The sequence below is a fragment of the Acinonyx jubatus genome, chromosome E3 (genome assembly GCF_027475565.1).
Source record: "Acinonyx jubatus isolate Ajub_Pintada_27869175 chromosome E3, VMU_Ajub_asm_v1.0, whole genome shotgun sequence".
Classification (NCBI taxonomy): domain Eukaryota; kingdom Metazoa; phylum Chordata; class Mammalia; order Carnivora; family Felidae; genus Acinonyx; species Acinonyx jubatus.
In genome coordinates, this window is record NC_069398.1 from 7,692,159 (window position 1) to 7,707,866 (window position 15,708).

At 43.5% G+C, this 15,708-nt stretch overlaps 1 protein-coding gene across 3 annotated transcripts in view; it reads right to left on the reverse strand.

Annotated features, from left to right (window-relative positions):
• PARN (poly(A)-specific ribonuclease) overlaps positions 1-15,708 on the reverse strand; it is a 164,191-nt gene that overhangs the window by 24,523 nt on the left and 123,960 nt on the right. The gene's annotated exons all lie outside the window — the stretch shown is intronic.

The following is a 15,708-nucleotide window of genomic DNA, read 5'->3' on the forward strand; positions in this document are numbered from 1 at the left end:
CAGAGAAAAGACACCAATGACATTAGCCTCCACACCCACAGCTTCTCATCTCTTTTCAGTTTATTCTTAAAGAAACCAAAGGAGTCAGATATTTGAAGAAAATCTTCAACACAAGAGTCAAAACCCAGAGCAGACCAGCATAAAGAGAGAATCAACTCTGAGGAAACAGACAATGCAGGGAGGCGGGAAAACTTTAACCACTATGGGCAGTCTTTCCACACACTATTAGGACCATAAAAATGACTGGACAAGCCTACCATTTTTCTAAGTCAAGGGATAAACAGAAAAACTAAGACACAGCAATAATTGCATTACTTGAAAAAAGTAAGTATCAAAAGAAAAGAGTGGAGAGTGGTTGGCCCTCAGGGAAAGGAGGAGGGCATCAGGGACAGCTGCTTTTAATTAAAAAATTTTTCTATTACTTGGCTTTAAAAAACAATGTTCGTGTATTTCGCTGAAAACAATCGGAAAGAAAAAAAAGCCAAGGACTTCCCAAAGATGCACTTGGCGTTGTGAAAAACCTTCATACCAGTAGTAGGTCCTTACTTGTCCATGTTAAACGGGCATGCTCAGCTCTCCTACACCCACTACCTTTGAGACTTCGAATAAGACACCGCTTTTCAGAGCCTCCAGTTCTGCTCTCTAACTCCAGGGAGAGCGGACGAGATCACCTTCAAGCATCTTCCGGCTCCACGAGCGTACAGCGTGATCAAGTAAAACTTTTGCTCACACAGTTACAGGTGCGACCGAGTCCTTCAAAGAATCTATCTCACTTCTTTGCAAATGTCCTACAATGTAGACTAGTCTTCAGTCTACATTTCCATCCGTCAGAATTAGTGTGGTAACACAGGATTGCATAGTTATGAGCATTTGCAAGTAGAAACGACTCTTAAGAAAAAAATTAAAACCAGTTACCCAAACAACAATGAAATTCAAAGCATCAGGATTTTAATCCTATATATTTTTTAAGACATCCCATCTCTTTGGAAACTGGTGTTTTTTCTCTTGACTTTTTTAAAGTTTATTTATCTTGAGAGAGACAGCAGGGGAGGGGAAGAGAGAGAGGGAAAGAGAGAATCCCAAGCAGGCTCTGTGTGGATGTGGGGCTCGAGTTCACAAAGCAAGAAATCATACCTGAGCAGAAACCAAGAGTTGGACGCTTAACTGAAAGAGCCACCCCAGTGCCCCAGTTTTTCTTATAAACCCACCAAATCCAACCTGAGAAGGAAAAAAAACCCATGTCAAGCGAGCATCAGGCTCAAATTTGGAAGAGAACTGTTCCACAAATGATGAAGAAGAAAGTAGGTAGGTGGGATATCATATTCATGAAGGATCCAACTCTTCCTCCCTGGATGGGCACTCACGCTAACTGCAGCCAAAATGGTCTAAACTAACGGAGAGGGAGACACTGGCGACGAAAGATAGTAAAAAAAAGAGAGAGAGAGAGAGAGAGAGAGAGAGAGAGAGAGAGCGCTACTGACCACATGGAAAATGCCACTCTAAAGTCTAGTAGTTTCACTACAGCCATCAATTCCGCCATTCTGAACGGACATTCGCATCACATATTTAATCAAATTAATGCTGCGATGACTTCATTAGCACTACCGATCTGACTTGATGAATCAACAGGGTATAATGGCTTTACCAGGACAAGACAACATCATTTCTGCTCCTTCGGAACAGAGGACCTCCCGGAAGCTGTTCTGACATCAGGAAACCACACGCTTCTTGCATCCTGGTTCGGTTTTTGAAGACCCTTCTGGAGTAATTTGTGACTGCAGCATGCTAGAATCAAATCCCTTCCAAGAATTTACAACCATTCATCTAAGATGACGACCTCATGGTTGCTCCCAAGAATTCCCTGATTCTTCTACCAAATCGAGGACAACTGATGTGATACTCAGAAAATGGTGGCCTGAACACTGATTTCTGTAGCATGAGATTAACTGCCTTTTATGTTCCCTTAAGACATTATGATAAGGCACACGTGAACAATCTTCTGCAGAGCTGATATTCCAAGGATCCGGTCAATCTACACCCACCTTCATACGGCTCTTTCAGTCTAAACAACAAGACGATAAAATAAAGTGGATTATGGTATAATTATAAAAGAATGTCATTCCTTTCAGCCTTGTTTTTAGCAAAGAAAGCATTCCTAGTATGATCTATATTTTTCAAAAAGGAAAAAGCAGGGGCGTCTGGGTGGCTCAGTCAGGTAAGCGGCTGATTCTTGATTTTGGCCCAGATCGTGATTCATGGTGGTGAGATCGAGCCCCTCATTGGGCTCCGTGCCGGGCAAGGAGTGTGCTTAAGGCTCGCTTTCCCTCTCCGACTGCCCCTCCCCCTCCCACCCCTGCACATACAGGCATGCACGTTCTCCCTCAAAAAAAGAAAAAAGGGAAAAAGTAGTCTTCAGGACCTTTCCCCAATACGACACTAGGTTAGAAGGTATGTTCCCAGGGTGTTATGAATTCTCTTATCCATTCAGTTACTTAAACCTTTCTTTGAGTGACCACCAGGCATACGTTAGGTCCTGGAATGCAGTATAAATAAACGGTAGCTTTTCCCCAAGGCGGAGAATTCCCGAGGATCCCAGGTGGCCTGGACGGCATCTCAGAAGGCATTTCTGGGAGCAGAGAAGGATCACAAAAGGGTGTATGAGGAGGGGGCAGACACTCTGGAAAGAGCACAAATGGGATCTGGGATGAGAGCGATGAGGGCCCGGATCCGGGTTCCGTCATTTACTGGTTTGGGGACTCCGGACAAATTCCTGTACTTTGGTGAGTCTCAGTCTCTTCAGTTAAGGAATAGGCTATGACGAGGACGAAGGAAGAAAAAGAAATACAAGAGCCCAAGCTACAGTTCCTGGCACGTGGCAGACACCTGGACAACGGTGCCTTTGCTGTCCCTTCGCTGTCCCCTCCCTGTCATGCGGTGGGCATGGGTGGGCATGATTTTGGAGATGATGCTGATGTGAGTCTATAGAGCCGGGGTCCAAACCCTCGCAACCCATCAGGAAAGGAGGAGAGACAGAGACAGAGAGAAGGGGGAGCGGAAGGGAGTCGCAAGCAGCCTGCACAGGTCGTACGGGCCGCAGGGGGGAGGAGGGCAGGTGTCCAGCAGCCTCCCCGGCGGGCGTGAAGCCATCGGCCAACTGCCACCTGTCGACTCATGGGTGCGTGGAACCTGCAGATCGTCAAGAACCTCCCAAACGCCCTACCCTGTTGGAAATGTACACGAGGCTTCCACAAGACACGGTTCCGTTTTTTTCCCCAGCAGTATGAAAACTTCACATACACAGAAAAGTTTCAAGAAACGCACAGTAAACATCCATTTAGCCATCACTTAGACTCTACGATTAGTTCTACTTTGGGACTGAAGATACGAAAATATACAGCAAAGTTTAGTTCTTTTGCATTTGGGAAAAGGGGCACAAAAGGGAGGCTGTGAACGCTCCCATCTGGCAAGCATCCACGTGCTGTCTGCACTACCAGCAGCGCGACTGAGCGAAACGGAATCTGTGCTTCAGGGATCCTTGAACAGACAAAGCGGAGCCCCTCAAATCTGTGGACGGCATTTACACCCGGAAGCGCCTACGAGCACAAAGACCAACGTGGTGCTGGGCCACAGCAACCATAGCTGGGCCTCACAGCTGACCTTCGCCAAATCAACACAAACCTCCTGTTGCTTCTGCTGACTTAGGATGGACTAGCAGAATTGAAAAAAAATTTTTTATTAGTTTTCTTTATTTTTGAGAGGCAGAGAGAGACAGAGTGTGAGCGGGGGAGGGGCAGCGAGAGAGAGGGAGACACAGAATCCGAAGCGGGCTCCGGGCTCTGAGCCGTCAGCACAGAGCCCGATGCGGGGTCCGAACTCACGAACTGTGAGATTAAGACCTGAAGCTGAAGTCGGTCGCTCAACCGACTGAGCCACCCAGGCGCCCCCAGAATTTTTTAAAAGCATACAGTGTCAAAAAAAGAACTGCCAGAAAAACGTGAAAAATGTCTATACTTCGAAATCCATCTACACAATTTTCACATTTCATATTTTATTTCAGCTATAAGTACTACAAGAAATACAGAAATAATCCTAACTGCACTGATCTGCGGAAATGAAACAGGAAATGTGTTTTTCTTTAGTTAACAGACATATAAAAACAAGTACTTCCCTGCCCTATCTAAGCCTGCCGAGGGCAATTTCAATTGTTAGCACCATTAAAAAAAATTATAATCGGGGCACCTGGATGGCTCAGTTGATGAAGCATCTGACTCTTGGTTTCAGTTCAGGTCATGATCTCAGGGTTGGGGAGTTAGAGCCTTGCATTGTGCTGACAGTGGGGAGCCTGCTTAGGATTCTCTCTCCCCCTCTCTCTCTGCCTCCCCCCCACTCATGGTCTCTCTCTCTTTCTCTCAAAATAAACTTAAATGTAAAAAAAATTATACTCTTACATGAAGATAAGTATGAGGAATGTAACACATTATTAGAAACACAGGTAATTACTTTTAATTATGGTTGATCAAATAAATAACACCAAGCATATGGAAAGAAAACACCAATTCTCAAACACCCCTGCCATTATGAGACATGAACACGTTTCCAGTCATCAGAAGTCGTGTGAGCTCAAGATGCTATTCAACTGAGCTTCCGTGTTCTTTAACATAAAATCTTGACAGGACATTCCGCTTTCAACTGTGAAGGAAAAGAAGCCTTTTCCATTTTTTGCTTTTGTCAGTTTTTGCAGCGTTGACGCTTCGTACTCTAGATCTGTTACGGGAGACCTTCATCTACAAATCAACCCATCTGGGTGCCAGCCACACGACAGCCCATACAACAGACGAGAAAAGAAAGGCCAGATCTCAGCAGCGTATTCCAACCAAATTCAACAACTTCTCGTCTTATCTTGACAATTTTTCATCTACAAACACATTTAAATAAAGTATAAAACAGATGAGCAGTAACTGAAAAGATGACTTCATGCCCTCTTTTTCTATCAAATTCATAATTTTCTATTCAAATCTTTAAAGTATTCTAGGTCTATCATCAGCGCCCTCCCTTCCCCAGGTACCGCGAGAAAGAAAGGCTCTAAAATACACATAACATGGGGCACCTGGGTGGCTCAGTCGGTTAAGCATCCAACTTCGGCTCAAGTCATGACCTCACAGTCCGTGAGTTCGAGCCCCGCGTGGGGCTCTGTGCTGACAGCTCAGAGCCTGGAGCCTGCTTTGGATTCTGTGCCTCCCTCTCTCTCTGCCCCTCCCCTGCTCATGCTCTGTCTCCCTGTCTCAAAAATAAATAAAACATTAAAAAATAATAAAATAAAATAAAATACACATAACAAAATTTACCACCTCAACCATTTGAAACGTGCAGGCCAGTACCGTTAGGTATGCCCGCAACGCCGCGGGCCTCTTAACACTCTTTCCATCTCGCATAACAGAAATTCTACACCTGCTAACGCCCAGCTCCTCACTCCTTCTGCCCCCCCGCGCCCCCACCATGGTGGTCACTATTCCACCTCACGCCCACGAACGCGACAACTCCAGGTTATCTCATCGGAGGGGAATCGTACAGTATGTGTCTTTGCGAGACGGACTTCCTGCACTGAACGCTAGGTCTTCAAGGTTCACCCATGCTGTGGCACATGTCAGACTCCCCCTCCTCTGTGAAGCTGACTAATATTCCACTGTATGCATCAACCACATTCTGTTTATCCAATCTCCTTGTGCCTCTTTTTATATGATTCTCAGGAATCCTACGGACATATCTCCTCCGAGAGAAAGCAGTGGTGTCCTGATCTACTGGCCCAAGAGAAGTTGAAGGGGAGAGACGAGCTAAATCAGTTCCTTTCTCCCTAATGCTGGCCAGTGGATGGGACAAGGGATATTTCTTAAGAGTTGCTCCTACATCCTGTTTTAAAATCTCTCAGGTTTTATGTCTTTTTAAGTTTATTTATTTATTTTGAGTGGGGGAGGGGCAGAGAGGGAGAGAAAATCCCAAGCAGGCTCTGCACTTTCAGCAGACAGCCCGACAACGGGGCTCAAACTCACAAATGGTGAGATCATGACCTGAGCCGAAACTGAGTTGGACCCTTAACTGAATGAGCCACCCAGTCGCCCCTCCTAGGTTTTATGTCTTAGGGACATTCTGTGGTAAACCCAATTTGCATGGTTAATCATTCCATTTTATTAGTAACTACGTACTTTAAAACTCCGTATTTTATATTAACCAGACTCTAGTTTTATGCTCCGTGTTTAATTCCAATATCTTAAAATACCCCCTTGAGACCAGACTGATCCTTTCTTCCAACTGCTCAGATGTGGAAAGGAAGAAGCAGGAAGGCTGAGTGGAGGGCCGTGGTCATTTTTCCTCAGTTATTACAAAAAAATCATTCAGAACAGATGTTAAAGGTCTCCACCAGCTTTGCAGTCTGAAAGTAGCACAGCCCGCAGAAGACAATTAGGCCTGGCCAAAATCAGCAGAGAGGAGGGGAAGGCAGCAGAAAGAGCTCCGTCTATGGCAGCACCAGCTCCAGGATCCGGAACAAGGCATGTCCCTCTCTGAGTTTTCTTAGGAGGCAAGCAGGACACACACTAATAATGCCACCTGAGTCTCCCCCAGGTTCTTCCTCAGCCCTGGGTGAGGAGAGAGAAATCACTGCTCTTCTCGTAGGCACCTCAGGACCTTAACCATGGTTCCTCCTGCCCTTCCCTCCAGTGGCTGTCCCAGGCTGAACACACCATGCGTGTCTGTCCTTTCTCACCGCCAAGTCATGTTCCTCCGGCCTCGCTGTAGTTCCTCTACTTAAAATCAACCCCTCAACCCATCGAAGCCCAAGACTGGATTCTACTAAGTGTTGAACATACCAGGGGATGACACTTCAGGATTTTTGATATTTATTGGCTTGTACAGGGTCATTCCTGTTTCTTTTAAAATTTTTTAAAAACTGGGGCATGTGGGTGGTTCAGTCCATTAAGCGTCTGACTCTTTCTTGAGAAAGAGTGTGTACTTGTGCACATGTGCACAAGTTGGGCAGGGGCAGGAACATACACATACACACACACACACACACACAGAATCCAAAGCAGGCTCCAGGCTCCAAGCTGTCAGCACAGAGCCTGACGAGGGGTTCAAACCCATGAACCGTGAGATCATGATCTGAGCTAAAGTTGGAGGTTTAACCAACTGAGCCACCCGGGCAACCCAAGCGACTGGCTCTTGATTTTAGCTCAGGTCATGATTTCACACTTCGTGAGTTTGAGCCACACATAGTATGGAGCTGCTGAGATTCTCTCTCTCCCTCTCCCCTGCCTATGATCGCATGCTCTCTCTCTCTCTCTCTCAAAATTTAAAAAAAAAAAAAAAAATTAAGAAAAATTATTTTTAAGCTAACAATTTTACATTGATGATGTAGATGATGACTAGACATCTAAATCCACTCCCCAAAGAAGTAAGGTTGAAATTCAGAGGTTTCAGACTAAGGGTTTAACACAGGTTTTTTTGTTTTGTTTTGTTTTGTTTTGTTTTCTTAAGAAAACATAATTTATTAAAATGAGACCGCATCTCTCTCAAACTTGCAGGCTCACAGGTGTAGATGTGCTATGTTCCTAAGAGGCAACGTAATGCACTGTAAGTAAGAATTGTGTGTCACTTCAGCTAAATTATTCAGCTTCTCTGAGGCTCAACTTTCTCGTACATAAATTAAAAATATCACCAGGGGTTTCACTGAGTTGTTAAACAGATTTTTTTAAAAGATGTAAAGCATCTAGCACAGTGCCTGGAATGAAGAATCTGCTTAAAAAACAAATATATATGAACATTTTCTTGCTTTTCACTTAGGTCCAAAGATATTCCAAAAGCAGGCATGGTGTCGGTGAGTTTTACACCTTCACACTGATGGGACAGAGGAAGAGATGGGAAGGTGAGAAAAGGGAAATGAAGAATGACGCCTCTCAAAAGGAGTACAGGTCATGGATTCATTTTTCACAAACCATCTGACATACAATCTTCGTGAATTTCACCATGAGGTTGATCCCATGAACTAGGAACACACACCAGACTTAGCTGTGTGGGATGTTCTGTTATGGAGGCTCAAGAACACTAAAGCCATCTGCAGTGCAAAGAATTTCATTTCACCTAAAGCAGAGTAACAGGGACCTCCAAGACACATGGCTAAATAAAGAACGGAAGGTAGAGAAAAGTCCATACGGTCCATTCCCATCTACCTAGCAGAAGGTGAGGGTTTATATATGAAGTTGCTTAATACATTTGTAAAATAGAAGAATATGCTAAAAACTAACAAAACTGGTCGCCACGAGGGAGGGAGAAAACCAGCCGGGGAAGGCAGGGAGAAGAGCTGAGGAGATCTGACTCTGGAACCACATAAATGTTCCGCATACTTCTAAGGCAAAACTGATTTGAAAAAAGGCAATCCCTAAAGTTAGAAATGAAACAAACATAAATGTTTATTAGGTTGGCAGATTAACCACACAAAGGAATTATCTCAAGTGACTTTAAAATAAGGTGGTTTGTTCATCTCTAGTCAGATAAACTCTAGGGGGAAAAATTACTGCAAAAAAATTATTTTCAGTAATTATATTACTTGTAATGGTACTGTTATAGTTATTCTGAAATTATTATATATAGTAGTATAAAGCAAATAAAAAAACTACTTTAATATCACTGAGAACCATAACGTCAACATAAGAAAAAAACAAAAAAACAAAAAACTCCTGAAACCATTATTACATTCTATGTTAACTAACTTTGATTTAAATAAAATTTTAAAAAGAAAAAAGAAACAAAATCTTAAAAAGCTAAAGAAGTCCTGGAGTCTAACTGGACTTGGAAATAACAGTATAAAATAATTTTAAAAAGAAAAAGGGAAGAAAGAAGGAAGACTTCCTTGTTAGCCCTTTTAATTCAAAACGGCTATAAACAACAATGAATCCAATATCAATAAACACCCTGAGAACCCAGATTACGGTTTCTAAATACCATTTTCCATCAAAAGGAACAGGCCCCTTGGAGAAATGGCTGATTCTAAACATAAGGTAGGAAATACACAGAAGAGCCTGGGATAAAAAATACTAGCAGTGAAAGAGGCTATTAAAGGCTACTGGGATTGTACCAGAAGGCTCAAGAGACAACTCCAAATTGTTTCCAGTGCTCAGAAACAAGATAATTAGAGCATCAAAAAGAACAGCAACAGTGGGGCATCTGGGTGGCTCAGTCGGTTAAGCCTCTGACTTTTGATTTCAGCTCAGGTCATATCACAGTTCCTGAGTTCGAGGCCCGCATCAGGCTGGTGCTGACAGCGAGAAGCCTGCTTGGGATTCTCTTTCTTCCTCTCTTTCTGCCTCTCCCCTGCTTACATGCTCACTTTCTCTTTCTCTCTCTCAAAATTAAATAAACATTAAGAAAAAAAACAGCAACTGTAATGCACTAAAATACATAAAACATATGTATTTTAGAAACCTCATGATTCAAACAAACAAAACAAAATCTCATTGCCCACTGTTAGAAGGTGATAGGAAACCAAATAATTATCCTGAAAACTGGTTTTTACAAGGTGTTTTGGGGGGGGAGAGATTAAACAATTTATTCTGCTTTTCCTACATGAACTGTATCTCCAGGTAACCAAAGAGATGATGAGAAGAAATTTTTTATTTTATTTTGAGAGAGAGAGAGAGAGAGTGAGTGAGTGAGCAGGGGAGGGGCAGAGGGAGAGAGAATCTTAAGCAGGCTCCATGAGCAGCACGGAGCCCAATGCAGGGGCTCGATCTCACAACCCTGAGATCATGACCTGAGCCGAAATCAAGAGTCAGATGCTTAATGGACGAAGCCACCTAGGCACCCCAGAAATTTTTTAATTTAGTAAGAGCATTTGGGATAAGAAATGAAGTAAACTAGAATATTACCATTTGCATCCTTAATGAAATAATGAATGTAGCCTTTGATCATTAATGGTCAGTAAAACCATCAGGTAAAAAGCTGATAGGGAACTTTACACTGGATGGACCAGGATGGCAACATCTGAAGCCACCTGATCAATCTTATCACAAAAAGACAGACAAGTAGACAGTTGGTGCCACCCAATGTGATGTTATAGGAAAAATACATCACCACCTATGAAATATTCTTGCCATGAGTTCAGTCCTGAATCTGATCAAGTTTGTAAATCTCACTACCAGTTCATTTCAAATACAGTAGTCAGGGGATGTGTTAAACTTAAAAGAATACACCAGAATGTGGGAAATTCTACAGAGCTAACAACCTACCTTCTTAAGCACACTGGGGGTTGGGGGAGAATCCACAGAGGGGATTCTAAATTGAGAGAAGATGAGACATATCATCCAAATGTAATACACAAATTATTTGGAAACTAGAGCTCAAACAAAACAATTGTTAAAAAAAAATCTGTAGGGTACTTGGGTGGCTCAGTCGGTTAAGTGTCTGACTTCGGCTCAGGTCATGATCTCACAACTCATGAGCTTGAGCCCCACTTCCGGCTCTGTGCTGACAGCTCAGAGCCTAGAGCCTGCTTTGATGTCTGTGTCTCCCTCTCTCCACGCCCCTTCCCTGCTCATGCTCAGTATCTCTCTGTCTCTCAAAAATAAATATAAAACATTTTTTTTAACTTAAAAATTAAAAAATTAAAAGTTAAAAAAATAAAAATAAAATAATCAGTGAGCAGGAAATTTGAACACCGGCTCTCTGATATTTGGGAGTCATTGTTAATTTTTTTGTTGTTACTAGCAATGTAGTTCTGTTTTTAAGTGACTGCCTATCTTTTAGATACATGCTTACATAGACCTATGGCTGAAACAATAGTCTGTGATTTGTTTCAAAATGACCAGAAGGGGGAAGGAGAGAAAGAGTATTAATTAAAATAGGACCGTCCACACACTAACTGTTGACACTCTGTGATAGCACGCTAAGACTTTCTTATATTATTTTTACTACTTTTGTTTATGCTTGAGATTTTTCTGTAACAAAAGCTTTGGGATTCTTCTAAGCAGAAATCCAAAAGGGCCTCTCTTGTGCTTCCCAGGATATTGCTTTTAAATGAAAAGATACAAGCTCTTAAGACGTTTTCTTTGCTGGTGTGGGGACTACAGTCAAGACAATTGTCCCCTATGTGGCACGTACCTAGAGGCAATCATTTGAGTCCTTTCTTCCCTTGAGGACAGGACTGGATCTACCAGATCTGGGAAGATGTAGGGGGCGGGGAGGGACATGGTGGAAAGAACAGGGCTCTGTAGATAATCCCGGTATCAAACCCACATCTTTGCCAAGAGCTGTTTAATTTCCCGGCGCCTCTGGGAGAGGGGGACAGACCTCACCTCCCTCATGATGCTTCTTGTGAGCATCACACGAGCGAAAACATGACCTAGCCCAGAGCCCACACTGAGGAAACGGACACTCCAGTACTTATTCATCCATTAATTCACAAAAACGTCTGCGAATGTAACTCTGGGTCAGACTCTAGGGTAGGTGCGAGAGATAAAAAGACACAGAAAACGTGGCACCTGCCTTGAAGGAAAACAGGAAAGCAGATTATTGATTACAGTGGGAAGAGCAATGTATTTATAGTTCTGAGAGGATAAAATTTTATGATCTAGAATTCTCTATCCAGCAACATTATCAATTATGAAGGTGAAACAGACACATTTTCATAGGGTTTACTAACCATACACTATATACGCAAAAAAAAAAAAAATCAAAATCACTCAAGCAAAAGGAAATTGCTTCTCTCAAAAAGACCTACACAAAAAAGCCTGGGATATTTAGAAGATTCTTGGTTGGACAGCAAAGTTTTATGACACAGCAATACACTTTCTTCCCCGTGGGCCCTGCTGCAACATTTTTCCTTCAGAGAATTGCATTTACATAATCATAATATAAACAGGACGTATGCCTGTTGCCATCTCTTAAAATCCACTTCTCAAAAGAGCACAAAAGTAGAGACACAAAAAAGTAGTGAACAATATAAATAATATAACGAACCCTGGGGACAAGAGAAACAGAGAGATGGAAGGTAATATGCACGTGCTAAATTTGTCTTTTATAGAACTGACCAAGGTATATTGGTCAAAGTTGGTAAGAGAGGTAGAGCGGAAACCACCGAAAGAAAAAGGAAAAGGGGCACCTGGATGGCTCCATCAGTGAAGCGTCCAACTCTTGATCTCAGCTCAGGTCATGATCTTGCAGTTCGTAAATGCGAGCCCTGCGTCAGGCTCAGTGGTGACAGTACAAAGCCTGCTTGGGATTCTCTTTGTCTCCCTCTCTATGCCCCTCCCCCACGCTGGCTGTCTCTCTCTCTCTCTCTCTCTCTCTCTCTCTCTCTCTCTCTTTCTCTCTCTCAAAATAAAGAAATAAACTAAAAAAAGAGAAAGAAAGAAAATGGAAGAGTAGCAGGCACTGGGAAGAAGAGGCGGGGAGGGAGGAGCAATGATTCTCTCCTCTTGCATTTTATATACTCCTGTCCTAGGCAAATCTTTAAAGACTATGTGCGTTTATCATTTCAATGGTTTAAAAAGTGTGACGGGAAACATCATCTCTGCTCAAACGTACCCAACCCACAGGCTCGACACTGAATCTGCCGACACCCGCCCTTCCCAAATACAGGAAGGGTTGCAAGGTGGCTAGCCGAGAAAACTTCAGGAGCCCTTCCAGGAAGTGTAAGGTCTATCCAAGGGAACATGCAAACTGGGGAAACGTCATTTGGATGTCACGTCTGTTCCTAAAGTACAGAACCCAGAAGCAGACAAGAAGGAAAACAACGGCATCTCCTCCAGGAGAAGCAGCAGCAGTTAAAGCTGAACGGAAGGAACTAGTGGTTGCCACAGGGGTGTGGGGGGAATGGGCGAAACAGGGGAAAGGGGTTAAGGGGTGCGATCTTCTAGTTACAAACCAGTCACGGGGGTGTAAGGCACAGCGAAGGGAATACAGATAACAGCACTGTAATAACGCTGTATGGTGACTACACTTATGATGAGCACTGAGTCATGGATACAGTCATGTACTGAATCACTGTATTGTACACCTGAGACTAATATAATATCATATGGCAACTACACTTCCATTTTTTTTTAATGTTTATTTTTTTGAGAGAGAGATGGAGCATGAGCGGGGGAGGAGCAGAGAGAGAGAGAGACAGACAGAGAGGGAGGGAGACACAGAATCCGAAGCAGGCTCCAGGCTCCGAGCTGCCAGCACAGAGCTTGGCGCGGGGTTCGAACCCACAAACCGCGAGATCATGACCTGAGCCGAAGTTGGATGCTTAACCTACTAAGCCATGCAGGTGCCCTTACTTCCATTTTTTTTTTTTTAATTTTAAAAAAAAAAAGAAGAAGAAGAAAAAGCTGAACGAAGATCTCTGCCATGGACCAATGGAGCCAGGGCAAGAAAAAAGAAGCAAGCGATGGTCAACAAGGAGCTTGCAAATGCACTGCCCAGTCTCTGAGAGTGAGCTGCCACCAGGGTAAAATGGGTGGCGCTCGGCTACAGAGATATTCTGAGACAGCGGGAGGGGTGCGGGGGGCCTGAAGGCGAGAGGCCACCCCTCTAGTCACAGAAGCGGGAAGGCAATGAACGTGTAAGCAAAGGACCAAGACACAGAGGACAAAAAGGGCTGAGACCCAGTCGGATGCACCACGGGCTAGTGGTTTCTGATCATCCTGAATCACAGGGAGAAGAGCTTCTGAGCAATTCTAGAGTAGGTACAGGTGGCAGGGAGGAGGTTAAAAGGCAGTGCCCACTGAAATGGTCAAGGATCTTTTCTGCATTTGGTGCACCGTCGTTTACGATTTCGTTGCAGTAAAAGGCATTTGTAGGTCTGCTTGTGACACTGGTTCACCCATTCTGGTCTTTATTATATGTTCCTTATCTAAAATTTCTCCAACCAGGGGCATTTTCAGCACTCTCATTCACAGGTTGAGAAGAAACTACTTGCTCCCTGAGGAGAAAGTCAAAGGGTCTCCAAAGCGTGCGTCCATTTCTTCCTCGCATTGTACATAGTAAATACATCTGGAATTTAAGAGCCAAATGGACTTTAACAAAATGCCTCTTTCAAGATGAGAAGACAGAGGCAGATACTGGGCTCTGGAAGGGTATTTACTAAAGGGAAGAGGGAACGATGTCATTTCCAAGGTACCGGCAGAGCCTGAACTAGAACCCTTGTCTGCTAGCTGCCTGGAGAGTCAGCCTCCTCGCCCCTCCATGGCCTCGCCCCTCCACGGCCTCGCCCCTCCATGGCCTCGCCACTCCATGGCTCCTGCTGTCTCCAGGGCATTTTTCAGTAGGAACAGAGAAAACACCTGTCCCATATTTATAAGTAAATGTGCAAGCAGCAGTCTGACAAAGCAATGGGTCCTGGAATACAGTCAGGTTAATCAGAATTCTTGGTCTCTAAAGGGCAGCCCCTCCTTTTCCCTACTGTAATAAGCTCATTTGGTCACTTGGAGAAAGCCCTAACTTTTGACGACAATCATGTGGAATCTGAAAACCGTAACTCTGATGTATGCTTTAGCGTTTCTTACATAAGCAGGAATTCCCAGGAGCTACTACATTGTCAAGGAAGGCCGCAGTGGAGTCTCACAGACAGAAAAGACTAGAAAGAAGAGACGAGCCAAAGGGTTTTTCCCAACAGGTGAAAAATGCCAAATTGCAAATAATCTGTAGATAAGACCGACCCAAATCTCGAAAGGGCAAGGTGGCTTTGAGGACAAAGTGGCTTTGGAAAACCTTTTTCTCTAATTACAGAACATTCTTGATAAAATGAGAATGGTAACAGCACCTGCCTTTCAGGAATCTTTCGAGCATCAGTGTTTGTTTATGGGGACTAAATACCTATTAGGGAGATTTTAAGTGTTTAAGTATCTACTGTAAAGAAGGATTCTTCAGGCACCGTGCTAACCTGTATTTATTTATTCAGATTTCATGCCGCCCAACCAAATCTCTCCCTCAAGCAAATTTATGTCCGGTCCAGTTTCTCAGAATCTCAGCCCTAGTTTTGTCCAGTTATCAACCTAAACTTCTTGAATATTCTGGACACTGAATCTCTCACCGGAAAGAAAAGAAGCATGTGCCTTACCAATGCAAGCAGCTGGAGAAACTAATGTCCATTTCTATCAGCACTGCTAATAGCCCCCGGGAGAAGCTCAGCAGTGGTGACAGCGCTCCCAGGGTCTCGGAGTCCACTCGCTAAGGCTGAGAGAAGTGAGGCACGCAGCTGCGGGGGTCCTTCCTCTCGACCATAAGGGCCCCCACAATCTTAACTGTACCTTTAACTAGGAAGGCCTGAATTTTTGTGAGTATACGTATGCCATTTTTATCATGTTTTAGACCCTTATTTTCTTTAAAAGTATTAACTGTTTAAAAAAAAAAAAAAAAAAAAGGAAGGGGGCACCTGGGTGGCTTAGTCGGTTAAGCATTCGACTCTCGGTTTTGGCTCAGGTCATGATCTCACGGTTCATGGGACCGGGCCCCGGGTCACACTCTGTGCTGACAGCATGGAGCCATTTTGGGATGTTCCCTCTCTCCCTCTCTCTGTCCCACCCTTGCTTGTGCTCTTTCTGTCTCTCTCAAAAAGAAATAAACTTAAAAAAAAAAAAAAAAATCTTTTCCTTAAAAAAAAAAAAAAACTCTGAAATAAACATCTTAGACCTGTGCATTTTATTATATATTAATTATATCTCAATTTTTAAA